General features: G+C 44.4%; 1 protein-coding gene across 1 annotated transcript in view; it reads right to left on the bottom strand.

Annotated features, from left to right (window-relative positions):
• TRPC7 (transient receptor potential cation channel subfamily C member 7) overlaps positions 1-14,002 on the bottom strand; it is a gene marked incomplete at both ends in the record, with an annotated part of 121,249 nt that overhangs the window by 15,851 nt on the left and 91,396 nt on the right. The window lies entirely within an intron of this gene.

Consider the following 14,002-nt stretch of genomic DNA (forward strand, 5'->3'; position numbering starts at 1 on the left):
ACCGCTGCTTTATAACCACCTCTGTGGTGGGCTTGCTTATTACCTCCATTTTACAGATGGAACCACTCACGCTCAGAGCCTATGTGTCTTTCTGGAAAGTGGGGTGCAAATCCAGGTGTGTCTGAGTTTAAAATAATGTTACTTCAAACCACTATCCTTTCCCCAAACTTGTACACATAAAAAAACCTAAGTAAAAATGTAAGGTAAAAAGACTAAGGGAGGAAAGAATTTGCAACACATATGACAATAGATGATGTCTTTCTTACATAAAGAGCTCTTATAAATCAATATGAAAATGACAGGCATCCTAGTAGAAAGAAGGGGAAATATCCATGAAAACTTGATGTTTTTCTGGTGATAATAATTAACTTGGTATGCCCAGTAATTAATTTGATATACCATGCTTGTGGCATCTTCTGGCTTAGTGTGTAGCAGGAAACAAATGAAACTTTTCACTGCCTTGAAAGGAAAAAGACTTGTGTTCACATTGACCTTGGAAACCTATAGTAATTATTCTCAGAGAGAAGGCTGGCCTCAGATAGAAGGTACATTGCTAATTTCAGGATTTTGGGCATTGGAGCTAATCCCAGTGTCTTATGAGGTTATGATACTCTCTGAGTCATGTACTAATCAGCACCACAAATTTTAGGAGCTACAAGGCAAGGGTTTGGGAGGATTGTTGTAAAAATTGCTGCTTCTTCAGAATGCCATGATGCCATTCCTCCAGTGTCATGGCGTTCTCTCTCTCCCCTCCCCCAAACAGTTAAGTTCAGTTACCTACCCAAATCTGCACATAGCAGGGTAAAATTAAGCAGGAGGATCAGCTCCTAATAGACTGTTTCTCAGTAGCATGGGGTTGACTTTCAAGAAGAAAGTATCTTGCAATTGGCTTCCTTGACATTCACCAGGAAGCCATTTGTCTCACAAAAGGCCCCCACTGTCAACTAGCTGCTAAATTTGAGGTTCTTTACCAATAGGGAAGGCAGCCACTGGTTCTACATCATCTTCCCATCTACTCTAGCTACAGAGTTTGCCACAGATCCCTCCAATTGTGTCAATCATGGGAATCTTCACAGAGATAGTTGGAGGCAGAAGAACAGCAAAGGTGCATGCCTGGGTTCAAATCCCAGCTCCAATATGTATTGGCCTTGTGAGCTTGGGCATGTTACAAAACTTGTTTGAGTCTCAGTTTACTCATCTATGAAATGAGATAATGGTGTGTTATTAAGTTGCTGTGAAGGTTAAATGAGCTACCCATGTAAAGTATATAGTAAGAGCCCAATAAATGGTAGCTATTATTTTTATTCATTTGTTTATTTGTCAAATATTCACTGACCTCCCAGGTATTGTTCAGGTGATAAGGATACTCTGCTGCCCAGAACATGTTTCTGTCCTTGTGGAGGTCCCAGTCTAAAGCATGCCCCGTAGAGTGAGTGAATGCTATAAGGAAGTAAGCAAGGACACTCCGTTTGCCATGCCTTACCTTACTGGGGAACACATAGAACCCCATCAGCCCCTCGGGTGCTTCCACACAGGACTGAGTGGAGTTAATAAATCAGCTGCCTATTGACTTTTCTGAACAACCCTCATCTTCCTTCCTATCTGCAAAGATCATCACAAACCCTTGATTTCATGCAAATCCTCTCTGCTTTCTCCAACCCTTTCTATCTTTTAATATTTGACATGTAGTCAATAGGCCACCCTGGCATAAGAAGTGCTCCTAATGAATAAAAGGGGAAAGTGCCTATGAGTGATGTTGAATAGAGCACGATTCACCCCCCTCTTAGGTGTGGGGAGGGGAGGTTGGAGCTGATTTGTCAAGCAGAAGGCAGGGACGTGGTAATCAATTCTCTACCAGATCTGTCTCACCTGCATAATGGGACTTTAATAACAGCTTGCTTAAAGAGGCAGTTGTGTATGAGGCTCAGAACAAACTGATCAACAAGGCAAGGGTTTGGGAGGATTGTTACAAAAATTGCTGCTTCTTCAGAATGCCATGACGCCATTCCTCCAGTGTCATGACATTCTCTCTCTCTCCTTCCCCAAACTGTTAAGTTCAGTTACCTACCCACATCTGCACATAGCAGGGTAAAAGTAAGCAGGAGGATCAGCTCCTAATAGACTGTTTCTCAGTAGCAGGCGTTGGGCTAGAGGTTTGCTGAAGCAGAAAACTGGGCACCTGCCACCGAGCTGGGAGATGGAAGAAGATGCTTGGAATATAGAGAGACTCTGTGAGAGGGCCGTGCTTCTCTAATGCCCAGACTGGAGGTTGAGAGCAGTAGGACCAGCTTGAGGAAGGTCAGGGGAAGAGAGCGAGACTCCAGAGAAAGCTTGAACCTCACCCCTGCTATGCCCTGCTAACTTGTGTGCTCTGAGTCACTTCTTGTTTTTCACTTCTTGTTTTTTTCTAGGGCCCTAAATGAGGAGTTTGACCAGCAATTTTTACTTTTTCTCATCTCATGGCATACATAAACCAATTACTAAAATTCTGTAGCACACCAAAAAAAAGTGTTTTTTTTTCTGATATGACAAAAAATAGGTGTAATTTTGATTCATTCACACCAGATGGCTATTATTGTGTAGGCTGTTCTTTGTTTGTTTGATAATCTAAGGCAGTGGTCGGCAAACTGCGGCTCTCGAGCCACATGCGGCTCTTTGGCCCCTTGAGTGTGGCTCTTCCACAAAATACCACGGCCTGGGCTAGTCTATTTTGAAGAAGTGGCGTTAGAAGAAGTTTAAGTTTAAAAAATTTGGCTCTCAAAAGAAATTTCAATCGTTGTACTGTTGATATTTGGCTCTGTTGACTAATGAGTTTGCCGACTACTGATCTAAGGGAAAAGAGGTCAGTGCCCCCGACTGACCAGGTATTGCATGCTTTAATAATTACTGCATTATCAGTTGAAAATCACTGATTTAGAAAGTCCAGAAGTAGAGGAGTCTGGCCCCAGAGTCAGTGCACAAAGCCCATACAGCCCAGATTTGGATGCACAAAGCCTAAAGCCCATACAGCTCAGATTTATTCATACTGAGGACCAAACTCTTCCTCCAGTAGCCTGGTTGCTTCTCGAGGGCAGAGCTATGCTTTCTTCACCTTTGAATCTCCAAACCTAGTCCAGATTTTGGCTTACTGATGGCGCTGGATAAGTTCAATGTCCATTGAATGAATGAATAAGTCCCTGATACACATTTTGGCTTCTTGGTTCCCGATCCCAGTGTCAACTAGTCTAGGTGAGGCAGAGTGCAGGCTCTGGTGAGGCAGAGTGCAGGCTTTGAAGTTAGGTAAACCTGGGTTTGACGGTGAGCTTTTGGTCAAATAACTCTGTGCCTTTTTTTTTTCCCTAGCTGTAAAATGGAAAAACAACAATCTCTACTTCATACTCTACTTCATAGGGTTGTCTTGAGGATTAAATGAGTTAATAGAATGCTTGTGAAGTGCATAAAATACTTCCTGGCATATAACCAATGTGTGATAAATGTTACTTATTTTATTACCAGTATTCATATTTTTCTTTCTTTTTTTAAAAATGCTGTTCTTTTTAAAAAAATGTATTTTATTGATTTTTTTACAGAGAGGAAGAGAGAGGGAGAGAGAGTTAGAAACTTCGATGAGAGAGAAACATCAATGAGCTGCCTCCTGCACACACACCCCCCTCCAGGGATGTGCCCACAACCAAGGTATATGCCCTTGATGGGAATCGAACCTGGGACCCATGAGTCCACAGGCTGATGCTCTATCCACTGAGCCAAACCAGTTAGGGCTATTTTTTCTTTCTTAACTGTAATTGGCTCCAGCATCAGGGCAAAAGACTCTTCTACCCAACAATCAATTCTCAGAACAATCCTTTAAAAATATGAATCAGATCCTGCCCCTCTTCTCTAGTGGCTTTCCATAGGCTAACAACTGAATTCAGTCACCTAGCTCAGGCCTCAAGGCCCTGGATAATCTGAATCCTCCCCATCTCATTAGCCCACAGCAGCAAGGCATTCCCGCTTCTGTGCCTCCCCCGTTCCTCTGCCTGGAATGCCTTTTCCCTTTCTCTCCACATGGCCACTCATTTTTCTCATCCTCTAGGCTTTAACTAATTGTCACATGCTCAAGTAGGCCTTCTCTGACTGTTGTGTCTGAAGGAAGCTCTCTCCTAATTCCCCTTTTGTACAGTGTTTTTCTTTTTTCTTAGTTCTCAGCACTTAACCTGTTTATTTAAAACAATTTTTTGGCCCTGGCCAGTTTTGCTCAGTGGATAGAGCATTGGCCTGTGGACTGAAAGGTCTCGGGTTCAATTCCGATCAAGGACACATGCCCAGGTTGTGGGCTTGATCCAGTTGGGGACATGCAGGAGGCAGCTGATCAATGATTCTCTCATCATTGATGCTTCTCTCTCTCTCACCTTCTCTGTTCCTCTCTGAAATCAATAAAAATATTAAAAAAATAAAAAAAAATATTTTTGGGTCTCTTCCCTGTTATCACATTCATGGAAGAACTCAACCTCCACAAGGGCAGGGCCTGCTCACTTGCTCTCTGTTCTGTCATCAGTACCCAGAACAGCGCCCAGCTCATAGTAGGGACTCAGTAAACATTTTTGTCAATGAATGATTGAATTCTGGGGAAATGAGTGCTCAGATTCACCTAAGAACTGTCTCTTCTGATAGCTCTCTAGAGCTAACCCTGGACAGTTCAGTTTCCTGTCCCTCTGTCACTTTGAAGAATGACAGTTTAAACCTAAGTTATATCCTAAAACTGAATTTTAGTGAATAAAAAGGTAGGGAGATGGCTACTGTCAGTCTAAGAAAAAGGACTTGGGGAAATGCCTGAGAACATGCTGTGAAAACATTAAAAAAGGCACATTTTCAGTGTATCATCAATTCCTTTCCCTTAAAACTTTGTGAGCTCTTAGCCTGTTCCAGAAGCTCAAAGGTACCAGGCTTTTAAAATTCATATCATGAATAAACATGAGGAGAGGGTATAAATAAACATTATAGGATAGTAGAATGCCTTTTGGTAGCAGGCATAATCATCCTTCTAAAGTAGCCCAGGAGCTAGTGGTTAGATTGTTGGCCCGTGCACCGAAGGGTCACAGAATCAATTCCCAGTCAAGGGCACATACCTGAGTTGCGGGTTTGATCCCTGGCCCTGGTGGGGGTGTGTGGGGAGGCAACCAATTGATGTCTATCTCTCTCTCTCTCTCCCCCTCTCCCCTCCCTCCTCCTCCTCTTTCTCGGTTCAACTCTCTCTAAAAATTAATGGAAAAATATCCTTGGGTTAGGATTAACAACAACAAAAAAATAGCCCAGGAAAAGATCTATATTTTTATCACTTATTACACTTATTGGAGAGTTATCCTATATAATAAAGAGGTAATATGCAAATTGACCATCACTCCAACACACAAGATGGCTGCCCCCATGTGGTCAAAGATGGCCACCCCCATGTGGACACAACATGGCCACCACAAGATGGCCAGCAGGGGAGGGCAGTTAGGGGTGACCAGGCTGGCAGGGGAGGGCAGTTAGGGGCAATCGGGCCAGCAGGGGAGCAGTTAGGCGTCGATCAGGTTAGCAGGGGAGTAGTTAGGGGGTGATTAGGCTGGCAGGCAGAAGTGGTTAGGGGCAATCAGGCAGGCAGGCGAGCGGTTGGGAGCCAGCAGTCATGGATTGTGAGAGGTTGTGAGAGGGATCCTAGATTGGGGAGGGTTCAGGCTGGGCTGACAGACACACATACCCCTCCCCACCCCACCCTCCGGGCACGAATTTCGTGCACCAGGCCTCTAGTGCTAAAATAAGAACTTAGGTTAGACCCAAGGTATATATTTAAGATTATATATATATATATATATATATATATATATATATATATATATATTTGACACACAAAGGCCATTTCTAGCTGCTCAGCCTTTCTGAGCCTGACCTGAGCCCCATCATTGACCACTGAGGTCTCCTCCATCAACCTCAGACTTCCCTGTGCTGATTTCTCCACTGAAAATAGGCATAATAAACTCTATAATTCCCCAAAAACCCTTATGCCTTACTTGAATTTATAAGATGAAAGGCAAGATGATAATTTTCAAAATATAATACAGTATGATAACACATATATCAGAGGTGCCCATATTTCAACATTGAAAAATGTATCCTGGAAAAATGTGTCCTCTATAATGTGAACATGGCTGATTCCATTCCACATCCCACGTAGGCCATGGTCCTGTGATGCCAGGAACTTTCCCTGCTTTCTCTTAATTGGCCATGAGTTGTTGTGAGTCTCTGAGGGCAGACAATGTAACCTAGCCTTGGCTGCCCAAGCAGGACCTCCTCTGCAGACAGATCCTTCTTAGGGGTGTGGTTCTTTGCTGTCAGGAGGCCCCTCTGACTCGTCACTTCCTTTTGGATGTCTCTGGACCTCCCCTGACTGTCTCCCTTTTTCCCTTTCTTGGGCCAGGGAAATATCAGGCTCTTGTTTTCTGCTTGCCAAGTACAATATGTCATTTTTAAAGAACTATTTTACCCCTTCAGCAAGTCTCTGTTTGGCCCTCAATGCTGAGAATGGGGCCCTCCTTCTCAAGGCGCCACTATTCCTCCAGTCCCTTAGGACATGGACTATCCACAAGGTTCTGGGAAGTGGATCTGTTTGTCTTCATTTCTGTTGGGAATGAGTCCTGGAGAAGACCAGAGCCCTTGTCCCTTTCCTGAATCACCAGGGACCTTGTTCTCCTCCCCATCATACCCTCCTTGACTCCCTCCCCAAATCCTGGAGCCTTCCCAATGTCAAAACCCTGAGAACATCCTCCTTCTTTCACACCCCACATTCAGGCCATCATCATGTCCTAGACACTCTAACCTCCTCAACATCGCTGCTCCATCTCCTGTTCTCCATCACACTGCCACTCCCTTAGTTTGGGCTTGCATTTCTCTCATCCAGCTTCCTGCCACAGTCTCGTAATAGATCTAGTTCAGAATCTTTCAAGTTGTTTTATTTTAGAACTATCAATTGGTAACATGCTCTCATTCCTGTGACTATTTAACATCTGTCTTCCCAACCAGTCTGCAAGTTCCATGAAGGGAGGAGCCATGACTATTTTTGCTCACCATAAAATCGCCAGCACAAAATAAAATAAAATAAAATAAAATAAAATAAAATAAAATAAAATAAAATAAAAATAAATCGCCAGCACCAAACGTGGGCCAAGCAAGGGCTCCTCTCCCCACCCTCTTGAGCCCAGTTGCCACAGTACTCTCTCTGAAGGCAGATCTGATCTCACTTCCTCTTTTTTACAAAGCCTTAGTGGAGAGCTAACACTAAGGACGAACTTCACTGGCTCCGGCTGAGTTATCTGATCTGACCTTCTGCCATTTCCCCAAACTCTTGCCTACTTGTCTACTTTTTCTTTTCCTTTTTACAAAAGTTGATTCTTAAACATATACGCTCCCAGATAATATTTCATTCTAGCTATAGGTCCCAGCAGAGAGTAGGGCAGGGAATCCAGATGTTTAGACAGGAATGGAATTAAGGATCACCATGCCTTACGCACAAAGAACAGCTTACTTTTTGGCAGATTTCTTAATTCCACTGTGGCCAGGGGCCCTTCCATGTGCCTCTCAGCTTGAACTCCTGATATTTCTTCTCCTCTTTGCTTCTGCTCCAGTGTCCTGTCTTATCTGTCTCCTTGACCTGCTTCTTGCCACCTTTGTGGCCAGACATGGAAGCAGATTTTATTTATTTTTAAGAAAATTTTTGTACCATCTGAGCACATTAGTATCTGGGCGGTAAGACAGCTACTTTCTCCTTCACCTCAAAAAAAAAAAAAAAAAAAAAAGGCCCTGCTTGTTTACACTTTGCACAGGCTGGAATGTCCTCCTAGTCACCCTCAAAGACCTTTTTATGGTCACCCCCTCCATGAAGCCTTCCTTGACCTTGCCAGACAGAGTCCAGTGCTTCTTCCTCATTGTGCTGCCCAAGTACCCTTTTGATTAGAAAAGTCTCAACCCAGCTATGCTGTGAAGCTGTCTCCATAATAGCTGATGCTTGCTTTTTTTTTACTTTTCAGACTCCCTACTTGTTTATGAGTTTCTTAGGGATGAGAGGATTGTTTTATTAACTTCAGTGACCCCAGAGCCAAATACAGAACTTGCCATTGGGTAGCTTCTCCATAGTATTTGTCAAATGAATGTACACACTTGGGAGTAGAAAGCTGCTTTACCCAGGGAACAATCGCAGGCTGCATATTTAGAGCTGAGATATGTAGAATCACCAGGTTCTCAGTGATCATCAATAATCTGAATTTCGTATGCTATTTTTTAGAATAGCCACAGGAAAGCTATTGTAAAGACACCCAGCTTCTACCTCAGAGCACATGCCCTGGTGTGGGAAATGGGGGGAATTTCTGGTCAATAGGTAGAGGATGGGCTTGGAGTCATGCAGATCTGGGTTCAAATCTTCTTCTTGGTTCTGTGATCTTGGGAAAGTCCAGCATCTCTCTGAGCCTCAGTTTCCTGGTAGTAATATCTGTGTCATTCCATTGTTAGGTGGATCAAACGGGAGAGCAGCTCATGTGCTTATTAATTGTTCAACAACAGGATGATGCAGGGGTCCCGGGGTGGGGTCGGCATAGACAGAGTCTCAGGGAGTCTCCCTCAGCTCCAGTGCCCCTTCAGGTTCATTGGAGCCAGCCTCTGAGCTGGTGGCGCTGAATCAGTGCCTTCTGCTCCTTTTGGGCATATGAATCTGAGTCTGGAAATTTTCCGTAACTGTCGTGGAAAACAGAAGCTTCTAATTTTGCCTAGCACTGCTGAAGCTCCTTCCATTAAAAAGATTCCTGAGAGACAGAATAACTTAGGAAAAGTATTTTTTTTTTTTATTAGAAAAGTCTCAACCCAGCTATGCTGCCTCTGTAACAGCTTGTGGAAAACATTGGCTGGGATCATCTTTGGAGGTCAGGGCCCACATTTAATCTCCAATCAGAAGTAAGTGGGGGAGGCCAAGTTTACCCAAAGGGAAGATGAGAAGCCCATCATGTGTCCCCCCATCCTGGGCATTCCTGGTCACATCTGTGTACCTGTTCTGCGATGGTCACCAATTAGATGGATATAAAGAAGGCCACCTTTTCCTGTGCATTCTCATTCAGCTTCATTTCATTAGTGGGCCAAGGAGTTTTTGTCTCTCTTTTTCTAACACTTATTACAGAGTGCTGGGACCCCAAGATTTCCATACAGTCTCTTAAGCAGAAAAATCCTTGCTTTATGATATACATCCATTTCAGCAAAGTTGACTATAAAACAAAACACCAAAAACCAAATCCTATTTGTCTACTGATTTCCATTATAAAATCAAAGATATGGTCCCCTTTAGAACAAAATTTCTAACAGTTGAAATTGAGAGCTTTTCTTAACAGGCTTTCTGAAAGAAAGTGCATTCTCAGGTAGTTTACTTTTCACATCCTCACCCCGGCCTTAGGATACTTGATTTTGTACTCTGAGAGCATAAAACATATCTGAACATCTCCTCCTTACCATGGGTCATTTGCAGTTTCTAATGGAAGTGGCTTGGAGACAGTGAGCTGTCAGCAGGTGCACTATCTGTCATGTCCAGTCAGCCCCGTCCGGGCTCTTCCCTTTAGGTCTGCCTCCTACACAGAAGCAGCTCTGAAGCATGACCCAGACCTTTGAGGAAACCGGTGGTTCTGAAGTGAAAGGAAGCTGAAAGATTGGGAAATGATTATAGGATCTGACTCCGGAGCTCACTCCTGACTTTTTTAATGCAGAGCTGAGACTGGTCTCCACCTCCCTATCTGAGTAATGATGAAGTTGAGTCAGATCAGCATTTCTCATTGCATGGTCCTAAGACCAACTGAATCAGAATCCCCCAGTGGCTTGTTAATGCAGGCTTCCAGGCCTTATGTAGAACTCGAAGGGGTGGAGCCTGGGAAGGCCCAAGTTTAGCCATCTCCCCAGGTGATTCTGGTGTGGTTTGAGAATCATTGATCTCAATCAAGACTGCTAAGATTGTGTGTTTATTCATCCTGTGCCAGATTCCATTCAATCTGTCTGTTTTCTTCTTATCCCCTCCTTGAGGTCTGTCAGATGAGGTATGGGAATATGGGTGGGGAAGGAGGTATGTGATTCCAGAACTGGAACACAATGGTGATTAGGGCAGGGCTTGGCTGAGGGTTGAGGGTCTGCCATTGGTAAAGAAACCTTTCTGTTTGTCCCAGGATGTCCCTACATCTCCCATCTGGCATAGTACTCTACTGGGTGGGGTTTAAGTGGAAGTGGCTTTTGTGAGCTGACCGGGGACTGCACCCCTAGGTTGAACAAGTTTCCTATAAGATAGCTCTCTGTTAATTCCTAATAGATGGATTGCAAAGTGGACTCCTGAACAGTCTTTAGGGACCTAAGCTGTCCTTGAACATAGCAGGGGTGAGTTTTGGGGTAGGGTGGGGGTAAGTGATGGGGCAAGGATACCTACACTATTCTCCCAGCCAAATTTCCTTTCTGTAGGACTGAGTTTTCCAGCTCTGTAGGACCGTCTTTCCTTACAAGCTCAAAAAGACCCCCTGTGGGTGGGCCAAAGGGAAGATCCTGAGCTGGGAAGGGCGGCTTGGGCATGAGCCACTATGAAGCAAACATTCACCTGAGAGGGGTAATTGGTCTTTAAAAGACTCTTTATCATCAGCTTAGCTGGTTCTCAGAATAGCTCTGAGTTCCCTAATGCAGGAGACACTTATCTCTAGTGTGGCTTTTTGTTTATCAAAGAAGGTTGTAAGCACTGACATGCTCTAGAGAGCATTCAAAAGGTAAGAGGTGGCATTTACAAAAATCCATTCTTTCCTCTCCACCTCACTGCTCTATTGACTCTTTTCCTGTTCAATGTAATCCTATTTACAGCTGTGCATCCCACTTTAGGAGCTGCCAAGGTGATAAATATCCTGTCCTTTCTTCACTGCACTTGGTGCCACTATAATACATTCCCTTCCCCATCCTGGAGGGCCTGGGCCCTCTTTGGTTGGGTTCCTCATGTCTAGGAAGTCTCCATTTGGTTCCCAGCACATGGGATAAGCCAATTGCTTTGTCTCCTTCTCCTCTTTTCCCCTTTTCCCTATAGATTAGCTGTGTTGCATCTAGCTGGGAATTGTGGCCAGGTCAGTCCTGCTCTAAGTCATGACCTTTGCCATCTTCCCATGTGTCATGGCACTGACCTCTGAGGAGCTGTGGGCAGGCAGTGCAGGAATGTGGTGCAGAACACCCAGGGTAGTAGAAATGGGATGGAGTCCACATGGTCAGGTTCCCAATCTGCCTTGAATCTAGCTTCATTTCTCCTGTTCATTCCCTCATTCTTTTTAATGAAACACTTGGTGAACAATACTGTGTGCAAGCATTGTGCTAGACTGGAAACACAGGAGGAACATCAGAGCCTGACCATCAAGGGGTGGAACCTGTGTCTATCAACTGACATCTTGACTGTTGTTCAATAACAGTGCATCCCATAGTGGATACATTTAACTTTGCCTCTCTAGCAGGACTACAGCAAATGTGCTTTTGGGTGATTTAATTCCTTCCACAGTTGATCACTGGGTTTTGTACAAATTGTCTACAGCTCAGGCCAAGATCACTAATGATCTTGGCCTGAGCTGTAGACAATTTGTAAATTAGGCCCCTGTCCAGAAAGGGTCCTGTGGAGCCAAATCAGTCCACAGGTATCTTTTCTTGCAGCTTACCCTCCCCTTTTCTCCTCATTCACCATTTCTATTATGATTACCACCAATCACTGAAGGCTTATTATATACAAGGATGGATTCAATCTTATTTCTTCTTCATGGATCATTACAGCAATCCTGTGATGATGATCATCTTAGTGTTCTCACTTCAGATCTGGGGAAACTGAGGCCTAGGGGGTTTAATCAGTTGCTCAAGGCCATACTGCTTAATAAGATGAAAGCTCAGACTAAAACCTTGTCTGTCTGAGCCGTGGGGTGCATGTGCTGAGGGGAAGAGCCAGGCACTCCTCAGGTGCATTTCTCAGCACTGGGTCGGGCACTTGCTCCATGTGAACATACACTACTTCTTTGCTTCAGAGAGTAATAGCTTCTGTGGTTCAGCAGCACTGGGGCCCCCACTCTTCTTGGTAATTCCACTTGGGCGGGGCACGGGGTTCATTGCATTGGGTCTGGGTTCTTAGAGATGTCAAGAGTACTTAACCCTGTTGGTCCCAGCTGCTGTGCCTGTGGCTGGAGACCTGATTATGGCTGGAGATTCTAGGCAGGAGCTTGAAGGCAGGGAGAAGTTCTGGGCCTAGGTGGCCTAGGGTGGGACCTGGACGAAAACACTTATGTGCCTCAGACACTTTACTAAACTGCCTCATTGACCACTAATGGGGTATTTGTGAGTAAAATGGGAAGTCTTATTTATACTTGTCTGCACAGATACAAGCTCGGATAAGCCCAGTGACTTGGCTATATAGTAAGGTCATCCTTTGCTATAATGAAAGCTCAGGTCTGCTATATTCTATTAGCCCACTGCTCAGTGCTACTGATGCTCTCCAGGAGATGCCTGGCATCCCCCACAGAGGGGAGGAACACAGGTCTTCAGGGACACAGGTTCACTGAGATCTGACACCAGCTCTGTGGGGGGAGGTTGTGCCACTGCCTTGCTCTGTCTGCAGCAATTGCTTCTGGGCCCTGATGTATCCACCTGACTGTGCCCAGCCTCATGCTTGCACCACATGTCTCTTGCTTCCCTCGCCTGGGCCTTCCCTACTGCTGCTGAGGCACATGATACTACAGGACTTGCTCAGTGGCCATGCACAGGTGCTGGCTCGCTCAGTCAGGCATGGAGAGCTGCTGACCTGTGTCCACTAGCAGACCTACCTCCCATGTTATGTGGATATGGTTTCCCCAGGGGCTGCCCTGGAAGTGCAGGCAAGTTAATGTCCTAGGCAGTGACTTTGACTCATGACAGATAGCAGATGGGAAAGATCTGGCTGATAAATTCTTGATTTCTCATCCTGATGGGCTATTCTGAGATGTGCTGTTTCCATTAGTCTTCCTGGAGAAGTCTGTCATGGCCAAGTTTTATGTTCTGGTAGATGGTGGCCAAGTTAGCAACCAGTATGTGCTTTCCCTCCTCCCACACTGCACTTTCCATTTTCCTTAGTCTAATTTGATTTCGATTGCAACTCTCTTGCTCCATGAATGTGTTGGCATGCAAGATTTGCCCAGAGCATTGTTTTCTAGGTAACACAGGCTAAGCCAATAAATAACAATAGTGATAATAGTTCCTTCCATTTATTGAACTTAGTGTGTGGCTATATCAGCTCATTGAATCTTCACAGTATCCTAATTTTCTTTAAATCCTCACCCAAGGATGTGATTTTATTGAGAGATAGAGAGAGAGGTAGAGAGAGAGAGACAGAGAGAGAGATAGCGAGCCAGAGAGAGAGACATCAATGTGAGAGAAACAATCATTTGGTTGCTTCCTATATGTACCCCAACCAGGGATCGAACCCACAACTTAGTTATGTGCCCTGATCGGGAATTGAACTTGCAACCTTTTGGTGCATAGGACAACACTCCAACCAGCTGGCCAGGGCACACTATCCCTATTAAAAAGGTACTATTATCATCTATATTATCCTTATTTTAAAGATGAAGAAACTGCTCTGGCTGGCATTTGATTCCACCTCAGGGCACATGCCCAGGTTGTGGGCTCGATCCCCAGTGTGGAATGTGTAAGAGGAAGCTGATCTATGTTTCTCTCTTGCATTGATGTTTCTCTAGTTCCCTCTCCCTTCCTCTGTCTCTAAAATAAATAAAGACATATATATATATATTTTAAAGAGACAAGAGACCACTTGTCCCTGGCTAAGTTATAAAAAATAAAAGACGAGGAAACTAAGGATCAGAGAAGTTAAGGAACATATAGCGTGTAAGTGGCAAAATGAGGATTGAACCCAGCTCTTCTGTTCTTCCAACTCGAGAACACGAACTCTAAAGCACCCTTGAATAAAGTTGCC

Source organism: Cnephaeus nilssonii (assembly GCF_951640355.1).
Source record: "Cnephaeus nilssonii genome assembly, chromosome: 5".
NCBI lineage: Eukaryota > Metazoa > Chordata > Mammalia > Chiroptera > Vespertilionidae > Cnephaeus > Cnephaeus nilssonii.